Below are 12,500 nucleotides of genomic sequence, written 5' to 3'. Positions count from 1 at the left end.
TGTCCGTTCTCGAGATAATAGAGAAGAACTGTTCGACACGTGCCGAAAGTTTCAAAGTCCCAGCGGCGTGTTGCTTCCCGGTCACATCGGTCCGGAACGAAAATTTCGAGCTATCCACACGTTAGGCACACCACCGTGTAGCTGGCATGCTAAAACACGCTGCTGTGTGCTCAAAGTGTACGGTCGTCGTGTCCGTTCTCGAGATAATAGAGAAGAACTGTTCGATACGTGCCGAAAGTTTCAAAGTCCCAGCGGCGTGTTGCTTCCCGGTCACATCGGTCCGGAACGAAAATTTCGAGCTATCCACACGTTAGGCACACCACCGTGTAGCTGGCATGCTAAAACACGCTGCTGTGTGCTCAAAGTGTACGGTCGTCGTGTCCGTTCTCGAGATAATAGAGAAGAACTGTTCGATACGTGCCGAAAGTTTCAAAGTCCCAGCGGCGTGTTGCTTCCCGGTCACATCGGTCCGGAACGAAAATTTCGAGCTATCCACACGTTAGGCACACCACCGTGTAGCTGGCATGCTAAAACACGCTGCTGTGTGCTCAAAGTGTACGGTCGTCGTGTCCGTTCTCGAGATAATAGAGAAGAACTGTTCGACACGTGCCGAAAGTTTCAAAGTCCCAGCGGCGTGTTGCTTCCCGGTCACATCGGTCCGGAACGAAAATTTCGAGCTATCCACACGTTAGGCACACCACCGTGTAGCTGGCATGCTAAAACACGCTGCTGTGTGCTCAAAGTGTACGGTCGTCGTGTCCGTTCTCGAGATAATAGAGAAGAACTGTTCGACACGTGCCGAAAGTTTCAAAGTCCCAGCGGCGTGTTGCTTCCCGGTCACATCGGTCCGGAACGAAAATTTCGAGCTATCCACACGTTAGGCACACCACCGTGTAGCTGGCATGCTAAAACACGCTGCTGTGTGCTCAAAGTGTACGGTCGTCGTGTCCGTTCTCGAGATAATAGAGAAGAACTGTTCGATACGTGCCGAAAGTTTCAAAGTCCCAGCGGCGTGTTGCTTCCCGGTCACATCGGTCCGGAACGAAAATTTCGAGCTATCCACACGTTAGGCACACCACCGTGTAGCTGGCATGCTAAAACACGCTGCTGTGTGCTCAAAGTGTACGGTCGTCGTGTCCGTTCTCGAGATAATAGAGAAGAACTGTTCGATACGTGCCGAAAGTTTCAAAGTCCCAGCGGCGTGTTGCTTCCCGGTCACATCGGTCCGGAACGAAAATTTCGAGCTATCCACACGTTAGGCACACCACCGTGTAGCTGGCATGCTAAAACACGCTGCTGTGTGCTCAAAGTGTACGGTCGTCGTGTCCGTTCTCGAGATAATAGAGAAGAACTGTTCGATACGTGCCGAAAGTTTCAAAGTCCCAGCGGCGTGATGCTTCCCGGTCACATCGGTCCGGAACGAAAATTTCGAGCTATCCACACGTTAGGCACACCACCGTGTAGCTGGCATGCTAAAACACGCTGCTGTGTGCTCAAAGTGTACGGTCGTCGTGTCCGTTCTCGAGATAATAGAGAAGAACTGTTCGACACGTGCCGAAAGTTTCAAAGTCCCAGCGGCGTGTTGCTTCCCGGTCACATCGGTCCGGAACGAAAATTTCGAGCTATCCACACGTTAGGCACACCACCGTGTAGCTGGCATGCTAAAACACGCTGCTGTGTGCTCAAAGTGTACGGTCGTCGTGTCCGTTCTCGAGATAATAGAGAAGAACTGTTCGATACGTGCCGAAAGTTTCAAAGTCCCAGCGGCGTGTTGCTTCCCGGTCACATCGGTCCGGAACGAAAATTTCGAGCTATCCACACGTTAGGCACACCACCGTGTAGCTGGCATGCTAAAACACGCTGCTGTGTGCTCAAAGTGTACGGTCGTCGTGTCCGTTCTCGAGATAATAGAGAAGAACTGTTCGATACGTGCCGAAAGTTTCAAAGTCCCAGCGGCGTGTTGCTTCCCGGTCACATCGGTCCGGAACGAAAATTTCGAGCTATCCACACGTTAGGCACACCACCGTGTAGCTGGCATGCTAAAACACGCTGCTGTGTGCTCAAAGTGTACGGTCGTCGTGTCCGTTCTCGAGATAATAGAGAAGAACTGTTCGATACGTGCCGAAAGTTTCAAAGTCCCAGCGGCGTGTTGCTTCCCGGTCACATCGGTCCGGAACGAAAATTTCGAGCTATCCACACGTTAGGCACACCACCGTGTAGCTGGCATGCTAAAACACGCTGCTGTGTGCTCAAAGTGTACGGTCGTCGTGTCCGTTCTCGAGATAATAGAGAAGAACTGTTCGATACGTGCCGAAAGTTTCAAAGTCCCAGCGGCGTGATGCTTCCCGGTCACATCGGTCCGGAACGAAAATTTCGAGCTATCCACACGTTAGGCACACCACCGTGTAGCTGGCATGCTAAAACACGCTGCTGTGTGCTCAAAGTGTACGGTCGTCGTGTCCGTTCTCGAGATAATAGAGAAGAACTGTTCGATACGTGCCGAAAGTTTCAAAGTCCCAGCGGCGTGTTGCTTCCCGGTCACATCGGTCCGGAACGAAAATTTCGAGCTATCCACACGTTAGGCACACCACCGTGTAGCTGGCATGCTAAAACACGCTGCTGTGTGCTCAAAGTGTACGGTCGTCGTGTCCGTTCTCGAGATAATAGAGAAGAACTGTTCGACACGTGCCGAAAGTTTCAAAGTCCCAGCGGCGTGTTGCTTCCCGGCACATCGGTCCGGAACGAAAATTTCGAGCTATCCACACGTTAGGCACACCACCGTGTAGCTGGCATGCTAAAACACGCTGCTGTGTGCTCAAAGTGTACGGTCGTCGTGTCCGTTCTCGAGATAATAGAGAAGAACTGTTCGATACGTGCCGAAAGTTTCAAAGTCCCAGCGGCGTGTTGCTTCCCGGTCACATCGGTCCAGAACGAAAATTTCGAGCTATCCACACGTTAGGCACACCACCGTGTAGCTGGCATGCTAAAACACGCTGCTGTGTGCTCAAAGTGTACGGTCGTCGTGTCCGTTCTCGAGATAATAGAGAAGAACTGTTCGATACGTGCCGAAAGTTTCAAAGTCCCAGCGGCGTGATGCTTCCCGGTCACATCGGTCCGGAACGAAAATCTCGAGCTATCCACACGTTAGGCACACCACCGTTTAGCTGGCATGCTAAAACACGATGCTGTGTGCTCAAAGTGTACGGTCGTCGTGTCCGTTCTCGAGATAATAGAGAAGAACTGTTCGATACGTGCCGAAAGTTTCAAAGTCCCAGCGGCGTCTTGCTTCCCGGTCACATCGGTCCGGAACGAAAATTTCGAGCTATCCACACGTTAGGCACACCACCGTGTAGCTGGCATGCTAAAACACGCTGCTGTGTGCTCAAAGTGTACGGTCGTCGTGTCCGTTCTCGAGATAATAGAGAAGAACTGTTCGATACGTGCCGAAAGTTTCAAAGTCCCAGCGGCGTGATGCTTCCCGGTCACATCGGTCCGGAACGAAAATTTCGAGCTATCCACACGTTAGGCACACCACCGTGTAGCTGGCATGCTAAAACACGCTGCTGTGTGCTCAAAGTGTACGGTCGTCGTGTCCGTTCTCGAGATAATAGAGAAGAACTGTTCGATACGTGCCGAAAGTTTCAAAGTCCCAGCGGCGTGATGCTTCCCGGTCACATCGGTCCGGAACGAAAATCTCGAGCTATCCACACGTTAGGCACACCACCGTTTAGCTGGCATGCTAAAACACGATGCTGTGTGCTCAAAGTGTACGGTCGTCGTGTCCGTTCTCGAGATAATAGAGAAGAACTGTTCGATACGTGCCGAAAGTTTCAAAGTCCCAGCGGCGTCTTGCTTCCCGGTCACATCGGTCCGGAACGAAAATTTCGAGCTATCCACACGTTAGGCACACCACCGTGTAGCTGGCATGCTAAAACACGCTGCTGTGTGCTCAAAGTGTACGGTCGTCGTGTCCGTTCTCGAGATAATAGAGAAGAACTGTTCGATACGTGCCGAAAGTTTCAAAGTCCCAGCGGCGTGTTGCTTCCCGGTCACATCGGTCCGGAACGAAAATTTCGAGCTATCCACACGTTAGGCACACCACCGTGTAGCTGGCATGCTAAAACACGCTGCTCTGTGCTCAAAGTGTACGGTCGTCGTGTCCGTTCTCGAGATAATAGAGAAGAACTGTTCGATACGTGCCGAAAGTTTCAAAGTCCCAGCGGCGTGTTGCTTCCCGGTCACATCGGTCCGGAACGAAAATTTCGAGCTATCCACACGTTAGGCACACCACCGTGTAGCTGGCATGCTAAAACACGCTGCTGTGTGCTCAAAGTGTACGGTCGTCGTGTCCGTTCTCGAGATAATAGAGAAGAACTGTTCGATACGTGCCGAAAGTTTCAAAGTCCCAGCGGCGTGTTGTTTCCCGGTCATATCGGTCCGGAACGAAAATTTCGAGCTATCCACACCACCGTGTAGCTGGCATGCTAAAACACGCTGCTGTGTGCTCAAAGTGTACGGTCGTCGTGTCCGTTCTCGAGATAATAGAGAAGAACTGTTCGATACGTGCCGAAAGTTTCAAAGTCCCAGCGGCGTGTTGCTTCCCGGTCACATCGGTCCGGAACGAAAATTTCGAGCTATCCACACGTTAGGCACACCACCGTGTAGCTGGCATGCTAAAACACGCTGCTGTGTGCTCAAAGTGTACGGTCGTCGTGTCCGTTCTCGAGATAATAGAGAAGAACTGTTCGATACGTGCCGAAAGTTTCAAAGTCCCAGCGGCGTGTTGCTTCCCGGTCACATCGGTCCGGAACGAAAATTTCGAGCTATCCACACGTTAGGCACACCACCGTGTAGCTGGCATGCTAAAACACGCTGCTGTGTGCTCAAAGTGTACGGTCGTCGTGTCCGTTCTCGAGATAATAGAGAAGAACTGTTCGATACGTGCCGAAAGTTTCAAAGTCCCAGCGGCGTGATGCTTCCCGGTCACATCGGTCCGGAACGAAAATTTCGAGCTATCCACACGTTAGGCACACCACCGTGTAGCTGGTATGCTAAAACACGCTGCTGTGTGCTCAAAGTGTACGGTCGTCGTGTCCGTTCTCGAGATAATAGAGAAGAACTGTTCGATACGTGCCGAAAGTTTCAAAGTCCCAGCGGCGTGTTGCTTCCCGGTCACATCGGTCCGGAACGAAAATCTCGAGCTATCCACACGTTAGGCACACCACCGTTTAGCTGGCATGCTAAAACACGATGCTGTGTGCTCAAAGTGTACGGTCGTCGTGTCCGTTCTCGAGATAATAGAGAAGAACTGTTCGATACGTGCCGAAAGTTTCAAAGTCCCAGCGGCGTGATGCTTCCCGGTCACATCGGTCCGGAACGAAAATTTCGAGCTATCCACACGTTAGGCACACCACCGTGTAGCTGGCATGCTAAAACACGCTGCTGTGTGCTCAAAGTGTACGGTCGTCGTGTCCGTTCTCGAGATAATAGAGAAGAACTGTTCGATACGTGCCGAAAGTTTCAAAGTCCCAGCGGCGTGATGCTTCCCGGTCACATCGGTCCGGAACGAAAATTTCGAGCTATCCACACGTTAGGCACACCACCGTGTAGCTGGCATGCTAAAACACGCTGCTGTGTGCTCAAAGTGTACGGTCGTCGTGTCCGTTCTCGAGATAATAGAGAAGAACTGTTCGATACGTGCCGAAAGTTTCAAAGTCCCAGCGGCGTGATGCTTCCCGGTCACATCGGTCCGGAACGAAAATTTCGAGCTATCCACACGTTAGGCACACCACCGTGTAGCTGGCATGCTAAAACACGCTGCTGTGTGCTCAAAGTGTACGGTCGTCGTGTCCGTTCTCGAGATAATAGAGAAGAACTGTTCGATACGTGCCGAAAGTTTCAAAGTCCCAGCGGCGTGTTGCTTCCCGGTCACATCGGTCCGGAACGAAAATTTCGAGCTATCCACACGTTAGGCACACCACCGTGTAGCTGGCATGCTAAAACACGCTGCTGTGTGCTCAAAGTGTACGGTCGTCGTGTCCGTTCTCGAGATAATAGAGAAGAACTGTTCGATACGTGCCGAAAGTTTCAAAGTCCCAGCGGCGTGATGCTTCCCGGTCACATCGGTCCGGAACGAAAATTTCGAGCTATCCACACGTTAGGCACACCACCGTGTAGCTGGTATGCTAAAACACGCTGCTGTGTGCTCAAAGTGTACGGTCGTCGTGTCCGTTCTCGAGATAATAGAGAAGAACTGTTCGATACGTGCCGAAAGTTTCAAAGTCCCAGCGGCGTGTTGCTTCCCGGTCACATCGGTCCGGAACGAAAATCTCGAGCTATCCACACGTTAGGCACACCACCGTTTAGCTGGCATGCTAAAACACGATGCTGTGTGCTCAAAGTGTACGGTCGTCGTGTCCGTTCTCGAGATAATAGAGAAGAACTGTTCGATACGTGCCGAAAGTTTCAAAGTCCCAGCGGCGTGATGCTTCCCGGTCACATCGGTCCGGAACGAAAATTTCGAGCTATCCACACGTTAGGCACACCACCGTGTAGCTGGCATGCTAAAACACGCTGCTGTGGGCTCAAAGTGTACGGTCGTCGTGTCCGTTCTCGAGATAATAGAGAAGAACTGTTCGATACGTGCCGAAAGTTTCAAAGTCCCAGCGGCGTGTTGCTTCCCGGTCACATCGGTCCGGAACGAAAATTTCGAGCTATCCACACGTTAGGCACACCACCGTGTAGCTGGCATGCTAAAACACGCTGCTGTGTGCTCAAAGTGTACGGTCGTCGTGTCCGTTCTCGAGATAATAGAGAAGAACTGTTCGATACGTGCCGAAAGTTTCAAAGTCCCAGCGGCGTGATGCTTCCCGGTCACATCGGTCCGGAACGAAAATCTCGAGCTATCCACACGTTAGGCACACCACCGTTTAGCTGGCATGCTAAAACACGATGCTGTGTGCTCAAAGTGTACGGTCGTCGTGTCCGTTCTCGAGATAATAGAGAAGAACTGTTCGATACGTGCCGAAAGTTTCAAAGTCCCAGCGGCGTGTAGCTTCCCGGTCACATCGGTCCGGAACGAAAATTTCGAGCTATCCACACGTTAGGCACACCACCGTGTAGCTGGCATGCTAAAACACGCTGCTGTGTGCTCAAAGTGTACGGTCGTCGTGTCCGTTCTCGAGATAATAGAGAAGAACTGTTCGATACGTGCCGAAAGTTTCAAAGTCCCAGCGGCGTGATGCTTCCCGGTCACATCGGTCCGGAACGAAAATTTCGAGCTATCCACACGTTAGGCACACCACCGTGTAGCTGGCATGCTAAAACACGCTGCTGTGTGCTCAAAGTGTACGGTCGTCGTGTCCGTTCTCGAGATAATAGAGAAGAACTGTTCGATACGTGCCGAAAGTTTCAAAGTCCCAGCGGCGTGATGCTTCCCGGTCACATCGGTCCGGAACGAAAATTTCGAGCTATCCACACGTTAGGCACACCACCGTGTAGCTGGCATGCTAAAACACGCTGCTGTGTGCTCAAAGTGTACGGTCGTCGTGTCCGTTCTCGAGATAATAGAGAAGAACTGTTCGATACGTGCCGAAAGTTTCAAAGTCCCAGCGGCGTGCTGCTTCCCGGTCACATCGGTCCGGAACGAAAATCTCGAGCTATCCACACGTTAGGCACACCACCGTTTAGCTGGCATGCTAAAACACGATGCTGTGTGCTCAAAGTGTACGGTCGTCGTGTCCGTTCTCGAGATAATAGAGAAGAACTGTTCGATACGTACCGAAAGTTTCAAAGTCCCAGCGGCGTGTTGCTTCCCGGTCACATCGGTCCGGAACGAAAATCTCGAGCTATCCACACGTTAGGCACACCACCGTTTAGCTGGCATGCTAAAACACGATGCTGTGTGCTCAAAGTGTACGGTCGTCGTGTCCGTTCTCGAGATAATAGAGAAGAACTGTTCGATACGTGCCGAAAGTTTCAAAGTCCCAGCGGCGTGATGCTTCCCGGTCACATCGGTCCGGAACGAAAATTTCGAGCTATCCACACGTTAGGCACACCACCGTGTAGCTGGCATGCTAAAACACGCTGCTGTGGGCTCAAAGTGTACGGTCGTCGTGTCCGTTCTCGAGATAATAGAGAAGAACTGTTCGATACGTGCCGAAAGTTTCAAAGTCCCAGCGGCGTGTTGCTTCCCGGTCACATCGGTCCGGAACGAAAATTTCGAGCTATCCACACGTTAGGCACACCACCGTGTAGCTGGCATGCTAAAACACGCTGCTGTGTGCTCAAAGTGTACGGTCGTCGTGTCCGTTCTCGAGATAATAGAGAAGAACTGTTCGATACGTGCCGAAAGTTTCAAAGTCCCAGCGGCGTGATGCTTCCCGGTCACATCGGTCCGGAACGAAAATCTCGAGCTATCCACACGTTAGGCACACCACCGTTTAGCTGGCATGCTAAAACACGATGCTGTGTGCTCAAAGTGTACGGTCGTCGTGTCCGTTCTCGAGATAATAGAGAAGAACTGTTCGATACGTGCCGAAAGTTTCAAAGTCCCAGCGGCGTCTTGCTTCCCGGTCACATCGGTCCGGAACGAAAATTTCGAGCTATCCACACGTTAGGCACACCACCGTGTAGCTGGCATGCTAAAACACGCTGCTGTGTGCTCAAAGTGTACGGTCGTCGTGTCCGTTCTCGAGATAATAGAGAAGAACTGTTCGATACGTGCCGAAAGTTTCAAAGTCCCAGCGGCGTGTTGCTTCCCGGTCACATCGGTCCGGAACGAAAATTTCGAGCTATCCACACGTTAGGCACACCACCGTGTAGCTGGCATGCTAAAACACGCTGCTGTGTGCTCAAAGTGTACGGTCGTCGTGTCCGTTCTCGAGATAATAGAGAAGAACTGTTCGATACGTGCCGAAAGTTTCAAAGTCCCAGCGGCGTGTTGCTTCCCGGTCACATCGGTCCGGAACGAAAATTTCGAGCTATCCACACGTTAGGCACACCACCGTGTAGCTGGCATGCTAAAACACGCTGCTGTGTGCTCAAAGTGTACGGTCGTCGTGTCCGTTCTCGAGATAATAGAGAAGAACTGTTCGATACGTGCCGAAAGTTTCAAAGTCCCAGCGGCGTGATGCTTCCCGGTCACATCGGTCCGGAACGAAAATTTCGAGCTATCCACACGTTAGGCACACCACCGTGTAGCTGGTATGCTAAAACACGCTGCTGTGTGCTCAAAGTGTACGGTCGTCGTGTCCGTTCTCGAGATAATAGAGAAGAACTGTTCGATACGTGCCGAAAGTTTCAAAGTCCCAGCGGCGTGTTGCTTCCCGGTCACATCGGTCCGGAACGAAAATCTCGAGCTATCCACACGTTAGGCACACCACCGTTTAGCTGGCATGCTAAAACACGATGCTGTGTGCTCAAAGTGTACGGTCGTCGTGTCCGTTCTCGAGATAATAGAGAAGAACTGTTCGATACGTGCCGAAAGTTTCAAAGTCCCAGCGGCGTGATGCTTCCCGGTCACATCGGTCCGGAACGAAAATTTCGAGCTATCCACACGTTAGGCACACCACCGTGTAGCTGGCATGCTAAAACACGCTGCTGTGTGCTCAAAGTGTACGGTCGTCGTGTCCGTTCTCGAGATAATAGAGAAGAACTGTTCGATACGTGCCGAAAGTTTCAAAGTCCCAGCGGCGTGATGCTTCCCGGTCACATCGGTCCGGAACGAAAATTTCGAGCTATCCACACGTTAGGCACACCACCGTGTAGCTGGCATGCTAAAACACGCTGCTGTGTGCTCAAAGTGTACGGTCGTCGTGTCCGTTCTCGAGATAATAGAGAAGAACTGTTCGATACGTGCCGAAAGTTTCAAAGTCCCAGCGGCGTGATGCTTCCCGGTCACATCGGTCCGGAACGAAAATTTCGAGCTATCCACACGTTAGGCACACCACCGTGTAGCTGGCATGCTAAAACACGCTGCTGTGTGCTCAAAGTGTACGGTCGTCGTGTCCGTTCTCGAGATAATAGAGAAGAACTGTTCGATACGTGCCGAAAGTTTCAAAGTCCCAGCGGCGTGATGCTTCCCGGTCACATCGGTCCGGAACGAAAATTTCGAGCTATCCACACGTTAGGCACACCACCGTGTAGCTGGCATGCTAAAACACGCTGCTGTGTGCTCAAAGTGTACGGTCGTCGTGTCCGTTCTCGAGATAATAGAGAAGAACTGTTCGATACGTGCCGAAAGTTTCAAAGTCCCAGCGGCGTGTTGCTTCCCGGTCACATCGGTCCGGAACGAAAATTTCGAGCTATCCACACGTTAGGCACACCACCGTGTAGCTGGCATGCTAAAACACGCTGCTGTGTGCTCAAAGTGTACGGTCGTCGTGTCCGTTCTCGAGATAATAGAGAAGAACTGTTCGATACGTGCCGAAAGTTTCAAAGTCCCAGCGGCGTGTTGCTTCCCGGTCACATCGGTCCGGAACGAAAATTTCGAGCTATCCACACGTTAGGCACACCACCGTGTAGCTGGTATGCTAAAACACGCTGCTGTGTGCTCAAAGTGTACGGTCGTCGTGTCCGTTCTCGAGATAATAGAGAAGAACTGTTCGATACGTGCCGAAAGTTTCAAAGTCCCAGCGGCGTGTTGCTTCCCGGTCACATCGGTCCGGAACGTAAATTTCGAGCTATCCACACGTTAGGCACACCACCGTGTAGCTGGCATGCTAAAACACGCTGCTGTGTGCTCAAAGTGTACGGTCGTCGTGTCCGTTCTCGAGATAATAGAGAAGAACTGTTCGATACGTGCCGAAAGTTTCAAAGTCCCAGCGGCGTGTTGCTTCCCGGTCACATCGGTCCGGAACGAAAATTTCGAGCTATCCACACGTTAGGCACACCACCGTGTAGCTGGCATGCTAAAACACGCTGCTGTGTGCTCAAAGTGTACGGTCGTCGTGTCCGTTCTCGAGATAATAGAGAAGAACTGTTCGATACGTGCCGAAAGTTTCAAAGTCCCAGCGGCGTGATGCTTCCCGGTCACATCGGTCCGGAACGAAAATTTCGAGCTATCCACACGTTAGGCACACCACCGTGTAGCTGGCATGCTAAAACACGCTGCTGTGTGCTCAAAGTGTACGGTCGTCGTGTCCGTTCTCGAGATAATAGAGAAGAACTGTTCGATACGTGCCGAAAGTTTCAAAGTCCCAGCGGCGTGTTGCTTCCCGGTCACATCGGTCCGGAACGAAAATTTCGAGCTATCCACACGTTAGGCACACCACCGTGTAGCTGGCATGCTAAAACACGCTGCTGTGTGCTCAAAGTGTACGGTCGTCGTGTCCGTTCTCGAGATAATAGAGAAGAACTGTTCGATACGTGCCGAAAGTTTCAAAGTCCCAGCGGCGTGTTGCTTCCCGGTCACATCGGTCCGGAACGAAAATTTCGAGCTATCCACACGTTAGGCACACCACCGTGTAGCTGGCATGCTAAAACACGCTGCTGTGTGCTCAAAGTGTACGGTCGTCGTGTCCGTTCTCGAGATAATAGAGAAGAACTGTTCGATACGTGCCGAAAGTTTCAAAGTCCCAGCGGCGTGTTGCTTCCCGGTCACATCGGTCCGGAACGAAAATTTCGAGCTATCCACACGTTAGGCACACCACCGTGTAGCTGGCATGCTAAAACACGCTGCTGTGTGCTCAAAGTGTACGGTCGTCGTGTCCGTTCTCGAGATAATAGAGAAGAACTGTTCGATACGTGCCGAAAGTTTCAAAGTCCCAGCGGCGTGTTGCTTCCCGGTCACATCGGTCCGGAACGAAAATTTCGAGCTATCCACACGTTAGGCACACCACCGTGTAGCTGGCATGCTAAAACACGCTGCTGTGTGCTCAAAGTGTACGGTCGTCGTGTCCGTTCTCGAGATAATAGAGAAGAACTGTTCGATACGTGCCGAAAGTTTCAAAGTCCCAGCGGCGTGATGCTTCCCGGTCACATCGGTCCGGAACGAAAATTTCGAGCTATCCACACGTTAGGCACACCACCGTGTAGCTGGCATGCTAAAACACGCTGCTGTGTGCTCAAAGTGTACGGTCGTCGTGTCCGTTCTCGAGATAATAGAGAAGAACTGTTCGATACGTGCCGAAAGTTTCAAAGTCCCAGCGGCGTGTTGCTTCCCGGTCACATCGGTCCGGAACGAAAATTTCGAGCTATCCACACGTTAGGCACACCACCGTGTAGCTGGCATGCTAAAACACGCTGCTGTGTGCTCAAAGTGTACGGTCGTCGTGTCCGTTCTCGAGATAATAGAGAAGAACTGTTCGATACGTGCCGAAAGTTTCAAAGTCCCAGCGGCGTGTTGCTTCCCGGTCACATCGGTCCGGAACGAAAATTTCGAGCTATCCACACGTTAGGCACACCACCGTGTAGCTGGCATGCTAAAACACGCTGCTGTGTGCTCAAAGTGTACGGTCGTCGTGTCCGTTCTCGAGATAATAGAGAAGAACTGTTCGATA

The sequence above is a fragment of the Ptiloglossa arizonensis genome, unplaced genomic scaffold (assembly GCF_051014685.1).
Source record: "Ptiloglossa arizonensis isolate GNS036 unplaced genomic scaffold, iyPtiAriz1_principal scaffold0190, whole genome shotgun sequence".
Lineage (NCBI taxonomy): Eukaryota > Metazoa > Arthropoda > Insecta > Hymenoptera > Colletidae > Ptiloglossa > Ptiloglossa arizonensis.
The sequence above is the reverse complement of the archived record's forward strand: the minus strand, read 5'-3'. Positions refer to the sequence as shown.